Here is a 13,749-nt window from a genome sequence, read left to right as displayed (position 1 = left end):
GTTGTTTTTTTGTTTTGAAAACAGGGTTTCTCTGTGCAGCCTTGGCTGTCCTGGAACTCGATCTGTAGAATAGGCTGGCCTCAAACTCAAGAGATAGGCCTGTCTCTGCCTCCTCAGTGCTGGGATTAAAGGCATGCACCACCACCAGCTGCATCATTAGTTTTCAAGCCAAATGGCATAAAACTCATTAGCCGTGTGTGTGTGACTGTGCAACTTCATCACTTCATTTGTGAAGGACCACAGCAGTATCAGCATCCCACATAGTGAGAATTAACTGGATTATTCCATATACTGTACTTAACACTCAGATGCACCCGTATTATCCATGTGAAATAATTCAGGTCAGAGCAGTCATGGTGGCATTCAGTAACTCACCAGTACTTGTGAAGCTGAGGAAAAAGGACTGCTGTGGGTTCAATACCCATATGAGCAACACAGTGAATTCTAGGACAGCCTGGGCTATAAGACCCTGTCTGAAAAAAGCAAACTGGGCCTGGAGAAATGGTCTAAGTAGTTAAGAGCACTGGTTTGATTCCCAACACCTATATGGTGGCTAAAATTCATCTATAATTACAATTCCAGGGCACTCTGTCAGCAATGTACACATGACACACAGACATGCATGCAAGCAAAACATCCATACATATAAAATAAAAATCTTAAAAAAACATAAAAGACTCATAACTAAGCAAACTGTCATAGCAAAATGTAATTTTACCATGAAGTAAAAGCCAAACATACACTCCTGAAAACTAAGTAAACTATTAGAAGACAGGAGATTATGGTAAGATTTGCCCTCAAACTATTAGGACCCAATACAAACACTTGCTTTTTTTTTTTCTTTTTTTGGTTTTATGAAACAGGGTTTCTCTGTATTGTTTTGAAGGCTGTTGGACCAGCCCAGCCTCGAACTCACAGAGATCCTCCTGCCTCTGCCTCCCGAGTGCTGGGATTAAAGGCGTGCGCCACCAACGCCCGGCTACAAACACTTGCTTTAAAAAAAAAAAAAACCAGGACCACTTGCCAGGTACTGGTGGAGCATGCCTTTAATCCCAGCACTGGGAGGCAGAGGCAGATGGATCTCTGTGAGTTCAGAGGCCAGCCTGGTCTACAGAGTGAGTTCCAGGACAGGCTCCAAAGCTACACAGAGAAACCCTGTCTCAAAAAACCTGTATGTATATATGTATTTTTTTTTCATGGAGTTGCACAAAGAAAACCCCCAAGCAAAGCAGAAGTTAACTGGGAAAAACAATTTCTTTTTGTTAAAAGTCTCCGCCAAGCAGGATGATGGTGGTGCAAGCCTTTAATCCCAGCACTTGGGAGGCAGGCTCCAAAGCTACACAGAGAAACCCTTTCTCAAAAAACCAAAAAAAAAAAAAAAAAGGAAGGGGGGGAAAAAAGTGTTTCCACCAGGACCGAAACCATATCAAGCACACCAGGACAAGAAGTTCAGTTAGCTTTTATTCTAAGGTAGGTAGGTGTGACTGTGTTTATGCCTATTGGTGCGAGCTGAACTCACAATCTCATCTAATTGGCTAATTCATAATTGACGTGAAGGAAAGGGCAGAGTGGTCGACAGCTCTGGGTCATCGAATTCTAGGAATGCAGCAGAGCTTTTGCACAAACAAAAGTTTTATTAGGTGGGGGAGACACAAAGAGATGAATTCCTTTGCATGAAAATTTTACAACGTGTGAGTGGTTTTTGGTGGGCTAGCCATCTTTGGTTTATAAAAACAAAAACTATTCTTAACCAAGCAGTGTTCCTCCTTTGGTTTCGGCTCCACACTCCTGCCCTGACTTCCTTGGATGGTGGGTCTGTAACATATAAACTGAAACAAATCTTTCCTCTACAAGTTGCTTCGGATTAATGTTCAGCACATCAACAGCCAGCAAAGTAGGACACAGAATTTGTCCAATACAACGCGCCCAGAATCATCTGGACTAACCCACTAAGGGTGGAACAGAACACTGTCCCTTTCCATCTTTATTGAGTGGCATAGATGCCCCAAGATGTGGCCTCGGGGAGTATCTCAATTCTTGCTCATCTCTTCCCATTTTGTCACTGGGTCAATTGAGGAAGAGGTAGATGGTGCCATTTTCCCGAGCTAGAGAAGGACATAGTTTGGTGCAGGAGCATGGAGGAGCAGAGAGGAGCTAAAAACTTAAGAGTCAGGTGTCACTACCAAAGCCTAGAGGCATGCATATCTCTGTGAGTTCAAGGCCAGCCTGGTCTACAGAGCAAGTACTAGGCTAGGCTCCAAAGCTACACAGAGGAACCCTGTATCCAAAAATAGAAAGAAAAAAAAAAAAAACAGGACCAGACTTTAGTTGCTCAGCCATCAACGCAACTGCTCTTGATAGAAGGCCATCCACCCCTAAGGAGGAAAATGGTTGTCTCAAAGACAACAAGTCTCTAGAGTGGGTCAAATCTAGACTCCAACTTGCTATGCAAAGTGCAAAGTATATGCTGGTACAGGCAGACTCTGAAGACAGACCAGAAAGGGCAGAGCAAACTTGTTTGGACATTTTTGCCAACAACTGCCGGAGCAGTGAGGAAATCTGAAATTGAATACTATGTTGTGCTGACTAAAACTGGTATCCATCACTGCAAGAGCAATAATACTGAGTTGGGCACAGTGTGTGGAAAATACAACAGAGGGAGCATCTGGCTACCTAACTGGTCCATTCTGACAGAAGCATGCCAGAACAGTTGGGAGAAAAATAAACCCAGGAAACTATTTAAAATAAAAACTGCCAGAGTTTGCTTTTGTTACTGTTGTTGGTAGTGGTAGTACTGGGTGTTTTTTGTTTCAAGACAAGGTCTCACTATGAAACCCTGGCCTGCAATTTAAGAGCTCTGCCTGCTGAATTAAATGTGCACGCACCTGACCAAAGTTTATTTTCAAAGTATATGAGAGGCAGAAGACATGATTCAACAGTTAAGAGAACTGGCTGGTCTTCCAGAGGACCCAGGTTCAATTACCAACATCATCTGTTGGACTCACAACCACCTGGGAATCCAATGTCTTCTAGGTTCTGTGGGCACCAGGCACATGTGTGGTACATAGATATACATGCAAGAAAAAGAAAAGCACCCATACACCTAAAAGTAAAATGAAAAATTTTTTTGTGTGTGCATGTGTACACATGTGTGTCAAATCCAACAAGAAATCTCCCATGCCTGGACAAATAATCCAATTTTTGTACATTCTTTGACCTGGCAATTCCATTGTTAAGTCTTATCTCCAAAACAAAAAAAAAAAATCTATAAAACAAGGAACTCACAATAGCCTTGCTGATAGGAACAAAAGACAAGACAATAGAAAATTTGTAAGGAAGTTATAATATAAAGAAATTCCATGAAAATGTTTTAAACCACGAACTATACTGCCTGCTATGGGGAAAACTAAGTCTTCAACAAAATATATATGTTGAAGTCTTAATCTCTAGTACTTCAGATTTTTTTTTCCTGTGGCAGGCATAGTGTCACATGCCTTTTATACTGGCATTCAGAAGGGACACCTCTGTTAATTCAAAGCCAAACTGATCTACAAAGTGAATTCAGGACAGCCAGATAGATACACAGTGAGACCCTGTCTCAAAATACACACACACACACACACACACACACACACACACACACACACACACACACACACACACACACGGAAAAAAGTCTTCAATGGCATTACCTTTAAAGAGGTAATTAAGGAAAATGAGGTCATATGGGTGGGCCCTATCCATGACTAAGGGAAGATTAGGGACGAGGTTATGATGCAGTGACAGAGCATATGCAGAACAAAATGTAGGTATAACCTCTGGCACAGACACCACATTCCCTCAACAAAACTGGCATGGTAAAACACATCTGTCTTCCTAGCACTTGGTAAGCTGAGACAGGAAGATCACTGCAACTTTAAGGCCAGCCTAGGAAAAATAGCAATAAACAGGCTAGACCATGATTAAGAATAAGATTGTGTCTTTTTTTAAAGATATATTTATTATGTATACAGTGATCTGCCTGCATAGCAGAAGAGGACACCAGATCTCATTATAGATGGTTGTGACCCATCATGTGGTTGATGGGAATTGAACTCAGGACCTCTGGAAGAGCAGTCAGTGCTCTTAACTGCTGAGCCATCTCTCCAGCCCCAAGATTGTGTCTTTAAAACAACGAGAGTCAGATGGGGCTGTTACATAGAGAAACCCTGCATGCACGTGCATGCATTGGGGGAGGGGGGTGAGGAAAGGGCTTAGTTTATAAAGTACTTTGCTGCTCATACATAAGGACCCTAAGTTTCCCAAATTTAGATCCACAGAATCCACATTAAAAGCAGTACATCTGGCCAGGCAGTTGTGGTGCACACCTTTATTCCCAACATTGGGAGACAGAAGCAGGTGGATCTGAGTTTGAGGCCAGACTGGTCTACAGAGTGAGTTCCAGGACAGCCAGGAGTATACAGAGAAATCCTATACAAAAGCACAAAAACAAAAAAATTCAAAGAAAAAAAAAAAAAAGAGTACGTCTGTACTCCCAGTGCTGGGGAGAGGAGGCAGGAAAATGTAGGTGAAGTGGAGCAACGTTTTAACCTGCCTATCCAATCAGTGAGCTTCAGGTTGAGCAGTGAGCTTCAAGTTCAGTAAGAGCTCTGGCTTCTGAATGCACATACACAGGGGCATGTATGTACGTACACATAATACATATATACATGTATACACACATACACACACACACACACACACACACACACACACAAAGAAATGGAGAGAAAGAAGGGGTGACAACTGTGTGATAACACTCAAAGATGGCTATTTATAAAAGAAGAGACCCTCAAGAGAAAACCACCATATCAACACAACCTCAGACCACTAGCCTCCAGAACTGTATGTGATATTTTTATGGCAGTTCTCAAAAATCTCTACAGTGCCATTAGATTTCTTATATATAAAAATTTTAAAAGCAAGCTGCAAGGCCAGTCCCTAAAGTCATCTTAAGAGCCATAAAAATATTCATATCACTTCCCTTAGTAATTCTACTTCAGATCATTTCTCCAAAAGGAAGAATAGTTTATCAAGAAACATTGGAAAGGGTGCCCCTGGAGAGACAGCTCAGCAGTTAAGGGCACTGGGTGCTCCTCCAGAGGACCCAGGTTGGATACCCAGCACCCATATGGAGGTTCACAAAAGTCTGTAACTGCAGTTCCAGGGAATCTGACACCTCCTCTGGCCTCTGCAGGCACCAGACACACACATGGTGCAGACATACGTGCAAACAAAACACTCATAACACGATGATTTTTTGTTTTGTTTTGTTTTTTGAGATACGGTTTCTCTGTGTAGCTTTAGAGTCTGTCCTAGAACTCACAGAGGTTTGCCTGCTTTAATTTTTAAAAACTAATTATTTTTTAAAAAGATACAAAGGGACTGGTGGTGAGGTGTGGTTGGTAGAGTATCTAGCATGCAGACTCTGAACTCAATCCCTAGCGGCACACACCTGTAATCTCAGCACTCCAGAGGTGAAGAAAAGGTAGGTCAGAAATTCAAAGCCATCTTACATGACCCCTTATGTTAAACACAGACACACAATGGAATACTGTAAGATAAAGACAGCTGACACAACAGAAAAGTAACAATATAACACCGATTAAATGTTATTCTTAAACTGTGAAAAATATCAACATGGTAGCACAGGCTTTGTAGTAATTGCCCACAACTTTAATTCCAGCAGAGATAGGCAGAACTCTGTTGAATTTGAAGCCAGCCTGGGCTACCCAACAAGTTCTAGGCCAACCAGGGATACACAACAAGTTCTAGGCCAACTAGGGCTATACAGTGAGACTGTATCAAAAAAAATTTTTTTTTACCAAAAAAAGGTATCAAAAGCAAAATCTAAGCAACTAAGAGATCTGATCTACCAGGATTTAAGTTAGGAACAACAACCTCTATTGCAATAGGCTTCTGTTATATTAACATGAAAGTCAGCAAGATAGCAGTATATGAAGACAGAAACTGTCCTCAGTGGCCTTCAGTAACTTACTGAATATATATGCTGCTCTTTACATAATGCTAGAATGCTCAAAATACATCACCTTTATTGGCTTTAAACAAAATTGTTAAATTGTTATTCTCAGATTGCTAAAACTTTACATATAAATAAGTGTCAACGGTGTTCAAAACAGTAGCAAACGCAGAAGACAGTCTAGAAACAATAAATCTCTAGCTAAGATAAAATATCAGGTAAAGGCTGCAGATAAAAGAAAAAGAAAAAAACTAAGGGTTAAGGACAAGGGTCAGACGGAAATGTGCTTGCTTAGTACACACAAACCTTGAGGACCACAGAAAACCAGCATGGCTACAGAAACCCGAAACCCTGCACTTAGGAGGTGGAGGCAGCAAAGTCAGAAGTTCAAGTTCAAACTTGGCTACACAATGAACTTGAGGTCAACCTGGGCTACATGAGACCCTGTGTCTCTCCTGAGAAAAGAAGAGATGAAGAGAGGGAGGACATACTGGGGCCTAAGAGATGACTCAGTGAGTGGGTAAAACAGTGCAAAAAAAAAAAAAAAATGGAGATACCAAACAGACCAAACACAGAAAGCTGAAGACTCAGAACACTTCATTGTTATAGATGGAAGGAGCATGTGTCACTCACTAATGGACTGTTTCCCAAACTTTACTGATGTGGGAGGAAAGCCTTGTTCTCTGCTGGTTCTGAGGAGGAGGGATTCCCTGACGTTGGCACAATGCCAATCTCAGCACAAATGCCTTCTGATGTGGGAAAGCCCAAATTCATTTCTATCTTCCTCCCTCTCCACCCTCAATATATGCTTAGCTCCCTTTTCTCAGTTTCCTGTATGTTTCATGTGTATTCCGACACTTGAGGTTATCTGGGAATCATCCTCTATCCCTCTTCCACCTTTATACACTAAGGCAAGGTCTCTCTCAAACACAGCTCACCAATATGGTTAATCTTGCTAATCAGCTTACTCTGGGGAATCCCATCTCTCTTGACTTCTCAAGCTGGTATTACAGGTGGGATATTATGACCATTGGCTTTCCTCACACTTGATTTACCCACTAAGCTATTTGTCCAGTCCCTAAATCTCTTTTAAACTTAGACACATGTTGGAACCTAGCCCCCTAAAATTGTTTTTATATTTATCTTTGTGTATATATGTGTTTTGCCTGTACCATGTATGTTGTATGCAGCACCCACAAAGATTTGCCTGCCTCCACAATCAGTATTATTTTTTTAATGGGTTATGTGCTAGGGATGTAGCTCAGTTAACAGAGTACTTGCCCAACATGCATGAAGCCCTGATCTCCAACCTCCACATAAATCTAGCACAGTAGTGCACGCCACTAATCCTAGCACTTTGATGTGGAAGTAAGAAAACCAGAAGTTAAGTCATCCCTAACTACATAATGAGTTCAAGGCCTGCTTAGGATTCATAAGACCATGCCTCAAAATGAGGGAGGGAGGGAGGGAGGGAGGGAGGGAGGGAGGGAGGGAGGGAGGGAGGGAGGGAGGGAAAGCACTGGCTAAATGGCTCAGAGGAAAACAGTTTCTACTATGCAAACCTAATGATTTGAGTTCAATAACCAGAATCCACATCAGTAGTATAGGAATAGACTCGACAAAGCTGTCCTGTAAACTTCACATGAGCTGTGGCATGAGTGTGCATGCACACACAATTTTAATTTTAAATCATATATATACACACACAGATTTTAAGTTATGTTTATGACTTTGTGCTGGGCCACATTAATAACTATCCTGGTTCACAGGAGCAGCCCCTGAGAGTATTTGGTTCTGTGACAGCAGGAAAGATAAAAATGTAAGGGAGATAACAATCTCCACCTGGAATTTTCTAGGATTCATGAGATTAGTCTGTGAACTGGATGGTTGTAAAAACATTTACGTGTGAAGTAAACACAGCCTCTAAGGTCAAGGGTTGGGGCCTAAGAGGCAGTAATAGTGAGAGCAAACACCTATACAGCTCTGCCTGCAGGTGACTAGTCTTAAAACATTTCATAAACATTAACTGATACAATCTTCCACACAATGAGGCAGGTGCTTTTACTAGCCTTATTTTTTGTTTTGATTTTTATTTGCAACAGGTCTCATGTAGGTCAGATTGGCATTTAACTCCTATAGCTTATGATCTTAAAAAAACTCATCTTCCAACCCTTCGTCTAAGTGCTAGAATTACAGGCCTAAGTTACCTGCCAGGCTTGCTAGCTTCATTTTTTCAAAGGATAAACTGAAGTCACAAAGCAAGACTTAAGACTGAACATAGCTAATAAATGACAGATCAAGGATTTCAACCCAGGCAGTCTAGCTCCAAAGCCTATGCTTCTAAGTGCTCTCAACAGCAGTGTCTCCAGAATACACAACAGCAAACTAGAGCAGCAAAAGGAAATAAAGAGCCTCAAGAAAATGATGTGTTAAATAAAGCAACACAGTCAAATCAGAGGTTCACTTCTTGTGACAGTGCACCAACCCGGCAACTTAACAAATAAGACTAGGTATTAAATTTAAAAAGAAACTTAACAAGTTGGAGAGATGGCCCAGCTGTTAAAAGCACTTGCTACCCTTGCAGAAGACCCAGGTTGGTTCTCAGCACCCACAACCAGTCCTAACTCTAGTTCCAGATCTCTGATGTCCTCTTCTGATCTTTGTGGACACCAGGCATGCACATGGTGCACATAAAACACACATGCAGACAAAACAGTCATTCACACAAAATAAATCTAAATACACACGCTCGTGCTCTCTCCTTCTTTCTCCCTCTCCCCCCTCCTCTCTCTCTCTCTGCTGGGTCTGCTAGCTCAGGTTTGTAATCCTAACTACTGAAAGAAACTGAGATAAGAATGTGGCAAATTTGCTGGGCATTGGTGGTGTACACCTTTAATACCAGCACGTGGCAGGCATACAGGTGGATCTCTGTGAGTTTGAGGCTAGCCTGGTCAATAGATGAAGTTAGAGGGCAAGTGCCGAAGCTACAGAGAAAAAAACAAACAAACAAACAAACAAAAAAAGAGTATGGCAAGTTTAAGCCCAATCTTGATAACTTAATGAGACTTTTAATTTTTAAAAACTAAAACTGAAATTTTTTTTGTTTTTGTTTTAAGTCATGATCTCATGTAACTCAGAGTGGCCTAGAACTCCATGTCACCAAGGCTAGCCTTAAACTTCTACATCCTCCTATACTCCCCAAGTGTTAAGATTGTAGGAATGAGGCTGGAGATATGGCTCAGCGGTTCGACTGCTCGAGAAGATGACCTGGGTTCAATTCCCAGCACCCACATGGCAGCTCATAACTATCTGTAACCTGACACCCTCACACAGACATGTGCAGACCAAAAAAAATAAAAGACTATAGGTATGTGCTACCTTGACCAGCTTCATTTTTCTCAAATGCAAGGGAAGGACACATTTAGATGACAAAACAGTTGGAGTGTCTTCATGGAATAAACAAGTCTAAGACCAATGTCCCAAGGTAATTAGTGAAGAGGAACTCTTGACACCATGAACTTAAGACACCAGCAGTGACAGACAAAACTGAATGGCACTAACAAAAATGCTTAGAAGAGATGAGCATCTAAAAATAGAAACTCAGGAGGGGCAAAACATCACATGACCAGGAAACTTGACACTGCAAGGGGAAAGAAGGGAGAAGAAATAAGCTGCTATTTGCCAACAAAGAAATACAGGAAGATGAGGAAACAGAGGTTAAGCATGGATACATTTTAGGCGAATAAGAGAATAATTACCAGATAATTTCCTAATTGAGGGCAAACTTCCCAGATAGTACACTTAACAGACAGATAAGGACAAGCAAAGAACTTAGCCATAGTTTCAGTGAGTCCAGATTTGGATATGACTGGCCAGGCAAACAAAGTAATCTCAGCAAACAAAACAGGAAGGCCTATAGGATGCACAGAATATGAGAAGGGTAACGCTCACACATTACCAAATTCACTCATCCAACAAATATTTATTAAAAGGACACAATGGCCATACCAAGTCACAGTCCTGGATTCACAGGACTTATTTATGTTCTATCAGGGGAAACTGACAGCAAACATTTTACAAAGACTGAAAAGGCACTATCATAGGAATACAGAATAGCCCTTTAACACTGAGGGACACAGAGAGCTGTTTATGGGAGAAAAATGCACCCACTATGAACTGTTGCCCTTCATAAGAGCTCTTATAGCCTAAAATGATTAAATGTTTCTTACCCTCTTAAAAAAAAACCTAAGGCCGGGCGTTGGTGGCGCACGCCTTTAATCCCAGCACTCGGGAGGCACAGGCAGGCGGATCTCTGTGAGTTCGAGGCCAGCCTGGTCTACAGAGCGAGTTCCAGGACAGCCTCCAGAGCCACAGAGAAACCCTGTCTCGGAAAAAAAAAAAAAAAACTAAAATGAGAACTCCATCTAAATTGTAGCACTATAAATCAAAGTATAATTTGACCTGTGCTTCCAAACCCTATCAGTGCTCCTTCCCAAAAGAGACAGAGTACATAATTTTCCAAATTTAATAACTTTTAGATTTTTTTCATCAGTATTCACATAAAAATAAAAATGCTTCCCTCATAGGTCATAAGATGACAAGTGGGGCAGCACTAACTACATTCAGTGGATCACAAAAAAGAGGACACAGAGCTGGGAGGGGAACATATTAGGGACAGGGTTCGAGTGTCAGAGAAAGGAAATAGGAATGAACATGATCAAAATATAAAACACTTTGTATACAGGTATGAAAGAATAGAAACATTTTAAAAAGTATTTCAAGTGTAAAAAGAAATCCTAAGAAAACAGATCCTAACATTTTGTAAACTTCAGGATTCAGTCTTGATGGGCTTGCTTATAACACTGATCAGGGGAATTAAGAGAATTTAACAGAAGACCTTTGGGTCTTGAACAAATTACTGCATATATACTTTTTAAAGCTTCTTTTCAACTCATTTAATTACCAATCTTATTCCCTTGCCTCAGTCTAAAACTTAAAAATTCAAAGTAATTGCTTGTTAATTTTTATTTATTATTACTGTGTGTATTTCTAAGTGTGCATACATGCATGCTTGCATGCTGGCAAAACTGTGAAGATATGAGACAGTTTTTTTCTTTTTTAAAAACAGGGTCTCTCTTGTCCTCGCTGTTCTGGAACTCTCTATGTAGAGAAGGGTGGCCTTCTCTTCCTATATGCCTGCCTCTTCCTAAGATTGAAAGTGTGGAACACTAAATCCAGCTAGAAGGGAGAATTAGGATCCTCTCCTTCCACCATGGGTTCTGGGGATCCAACTTAGAGTAGTCAGACTTGCCTGACCAGTGCTTTTATCCACTGAACTATCTCACCAGCCCAGATTACTTAATTTAAAAGAAAAAAAAATACAAATTGGTGCACAACAAACTTTTTAAATAAATACAAATTGGCTCACATATAAACTTTTTTAAACATAGAAAGCTAAAAAATACAATAGTAGATAAGTGCTCCAATTTTATACTCCTATGTCACATGAAGGCTAACAATATATTCTGGAAGATTCAAGCGCCATACCTACAAACTACAGGAAGCCAATCTGAATTCAGCACTCTGGTGTTTCTTAACAAGCAATGCTATTTTCTATACAAATGAGCAATAATGGGAAAATTCTCAAACATGAGCCGCCCTTACAAAGAAGGATGCGTTACACAAGTGGACCTCATTTGCTCTACAATGTTCACATTCTCCAGCATTGCTGCATTTTATAATCAAAGGACACAATTCTAGTGATAAAAGTCTAAAAATATTACTCAAGTTTGGGGGATTAAAAATTAAAACCAAGGGTAGTAATTTAAGTAGTTCATGCCTGTAATCCCAGCACTTGAGAGGCAGGAACTATTCTATCAGTTTCCCATGAAAGAACATAAATAAGTCCTAAAAAGAGAGACTTGGAAAGAAGGAAAGTACCTTTAAGGTCAAGGTTAGCCAGAACTAAACATAGACACCCTGTTTCAAAATAAAAAAATAAATCCAAAAGTCGTTTTTAATGGTAAAACTAAAGCATGCAACCTTAAGTTGCAATTCTAACAAAGACAAATCAGATATACAACTAAATTCTCTTTTCAGCTCACCCTTAGCACCATGCACCAAATTTGGGTTCCTTAAATCAGGTTAAGTCACACTGGTCAGTGTGGCAAAGAATTGCTCCCACAAGAAAGTTCACCCGAGTACAGACAGCCAAGGGCCCTTTAAAGTTCATGCTTACCTAAGTGGCTGCAGACAGTGTGTATTCCCTGGCTAAAAATAACCTAAGCCTAAGATTTTTAACCTTCCCATATTTTAGGTGCATTTCAGGCAGCCATCAAGGCAGGCAACATGATTTCAACAACAACAACAAAAAAGCTACCACCTTACTCTGAACCGCTGTGCTTAGTGGAGTGACCCACTAAGGCCACAAGATGTATCATAATTTGGTGAGCCCTGACTTGTAGGAGTTAAAACTCTCACCCCTTATGCTGCGATGACGTAATCTTCCACACTGCATTTCTCCGGGACTTAAAGGGGAGGAAAGAGGAATTAAAAAAAAAAAAAAAACAAAGAAAATTTCCTGCTAGTAATGAGGAACCAAGCAAGCGGCCAGGCGGGGTTTCGGGAGGTGCTTAGACAGGTCCCGGAAGGCAAGGAGGCCGGTCCAGTGGCGGGAGCCCCGGGAGCCGCGGGGCAGGAGTGGACAGACACAGCACGGGGCTGGGGACCGCCGAGGGGCGCAGGCGCAGAGCCGCCCGGTCCGTCACCGCGGCCCCGGCCCGGCCCTGCGGCCGCAGTTCCGCTCCCCTTCCCCGCCCGCCGCAACGCGTCCACGGCGGAGCCCGAGAAGCAGGAAGTCGAGGCCGAAAAACTAGAGGCAGCCCCCGGCCTCAGCCCCGGGACCCGGCCCTACGTCCGCTGCCCCGCGTCCGGGAGTCTGCGGAGCCCGCGGGCGGCCGGAGGGGGAGGGGAGCGGGTGGAATGGGTGTGCCTGGTTCTCCCGCCGCCACTGACAGCTCGGCCGGGAAGCGCCCTCCGCCCCGCCATCCCCGGCCGCGTCTCGTCGCCATTCGGGCCCCAAACCTCTCCGCGACCCCGCCTCGTTCCCCTCAGAACCCGGGCCCGCGGGCGCACGCGAACCCGGCAATCCCTCCCTCGAGGCCCGCAGGCACCAGGACGCCCCCGACCGCGAGCATCCTCGAGGACCGAGGGAGGGCGGGGGGCACGCGACAGGGACCGGGCGGCGCATAACACACTCCCGCGGGGAGGCTTCTCGGGCCCCGCACTCACCTCAGCTTCTCCGCCGGGGCGTTGGCAGCACTGCGCGGGGCCTCCTCGGCTGCCGGACAGGGGCACGCGCCTGACGTCAGCACGCAGGGGACGCACGGTTGGGTGCCCGCGGAAGTGGGAGGGACAAAGAGGAAGAAAGGGCTGGAACGGCCCGCGGCGGGCGTGTCTTGGCAGTGGCTCCGCCCATGTCGCGCACGCGCGGTCTCCGTTCCTGCTATGCTCAGGTTATCTGCACGTTTTACCAGTGATTTAATTCGCAATAAAACTGTGAACAGGAGTGTTAACAGTGTTGTCACTAAAGTTTGTTTTTGTCCTTGAAACTTCTTGAAGAAAAGCATTGTGAGTATAGCTTATTGTTATTTTTTTTTATTTTGAGACAAGGTGTCATTATGTACCCCTTGCTGTCTTAGAATGGCTATATAGACCAGACTGTACCAGAA

At 42.8% G+C, this 13,749-nt stretch overlaps 1 protein-coding gene across 2 annotated transcripts in view; it reads right to left on the bottom strand.

Moving 5' to 3' along the window:
- The window catches only part of Cdc42 (cell division cycle 42), a 37,308-nt gene extending 23,884 nt beyond the window's left edge, over positions 1–13,424 (bottom strand). For both annotated transcript variants that reach the window (XM_005081021.4, XM_005081022.4), the window contains exon 1: positions 13,310–13,424. The gene's annotated coding sequence lies outside the window, so the exon portion shown is untranslated. The remainder of the gene's footprint in view (positions 1–13,309) is intronic.
- Between the last annotated feature and the right edge of the window lie 325 nt (positions 13,425–13,749).

Source organism: Mesocricetus auratus, unplaced genomic scaffold, assembly GCF_017639785.1.
Source record: "Mesocricetus auratus isolate SY011 unplaced genomic scaffold, BCM_Maur_2.0 Super-Scaffold_100014, whole genome shotgun sequence".
NCBI classification, from domain to species: domain Eukaryota; kingdom Metazoa; phylum Chordata; class Mammalia; order Rodentia; family Cricetidae; genus Mesocricetus; species Mesocricetus auratus.
The sequence above is the reverse complement of the archived record's forward strand: the minus strand, read 5'-3'. Positions and strand labels throughout refer to the sequence as shown.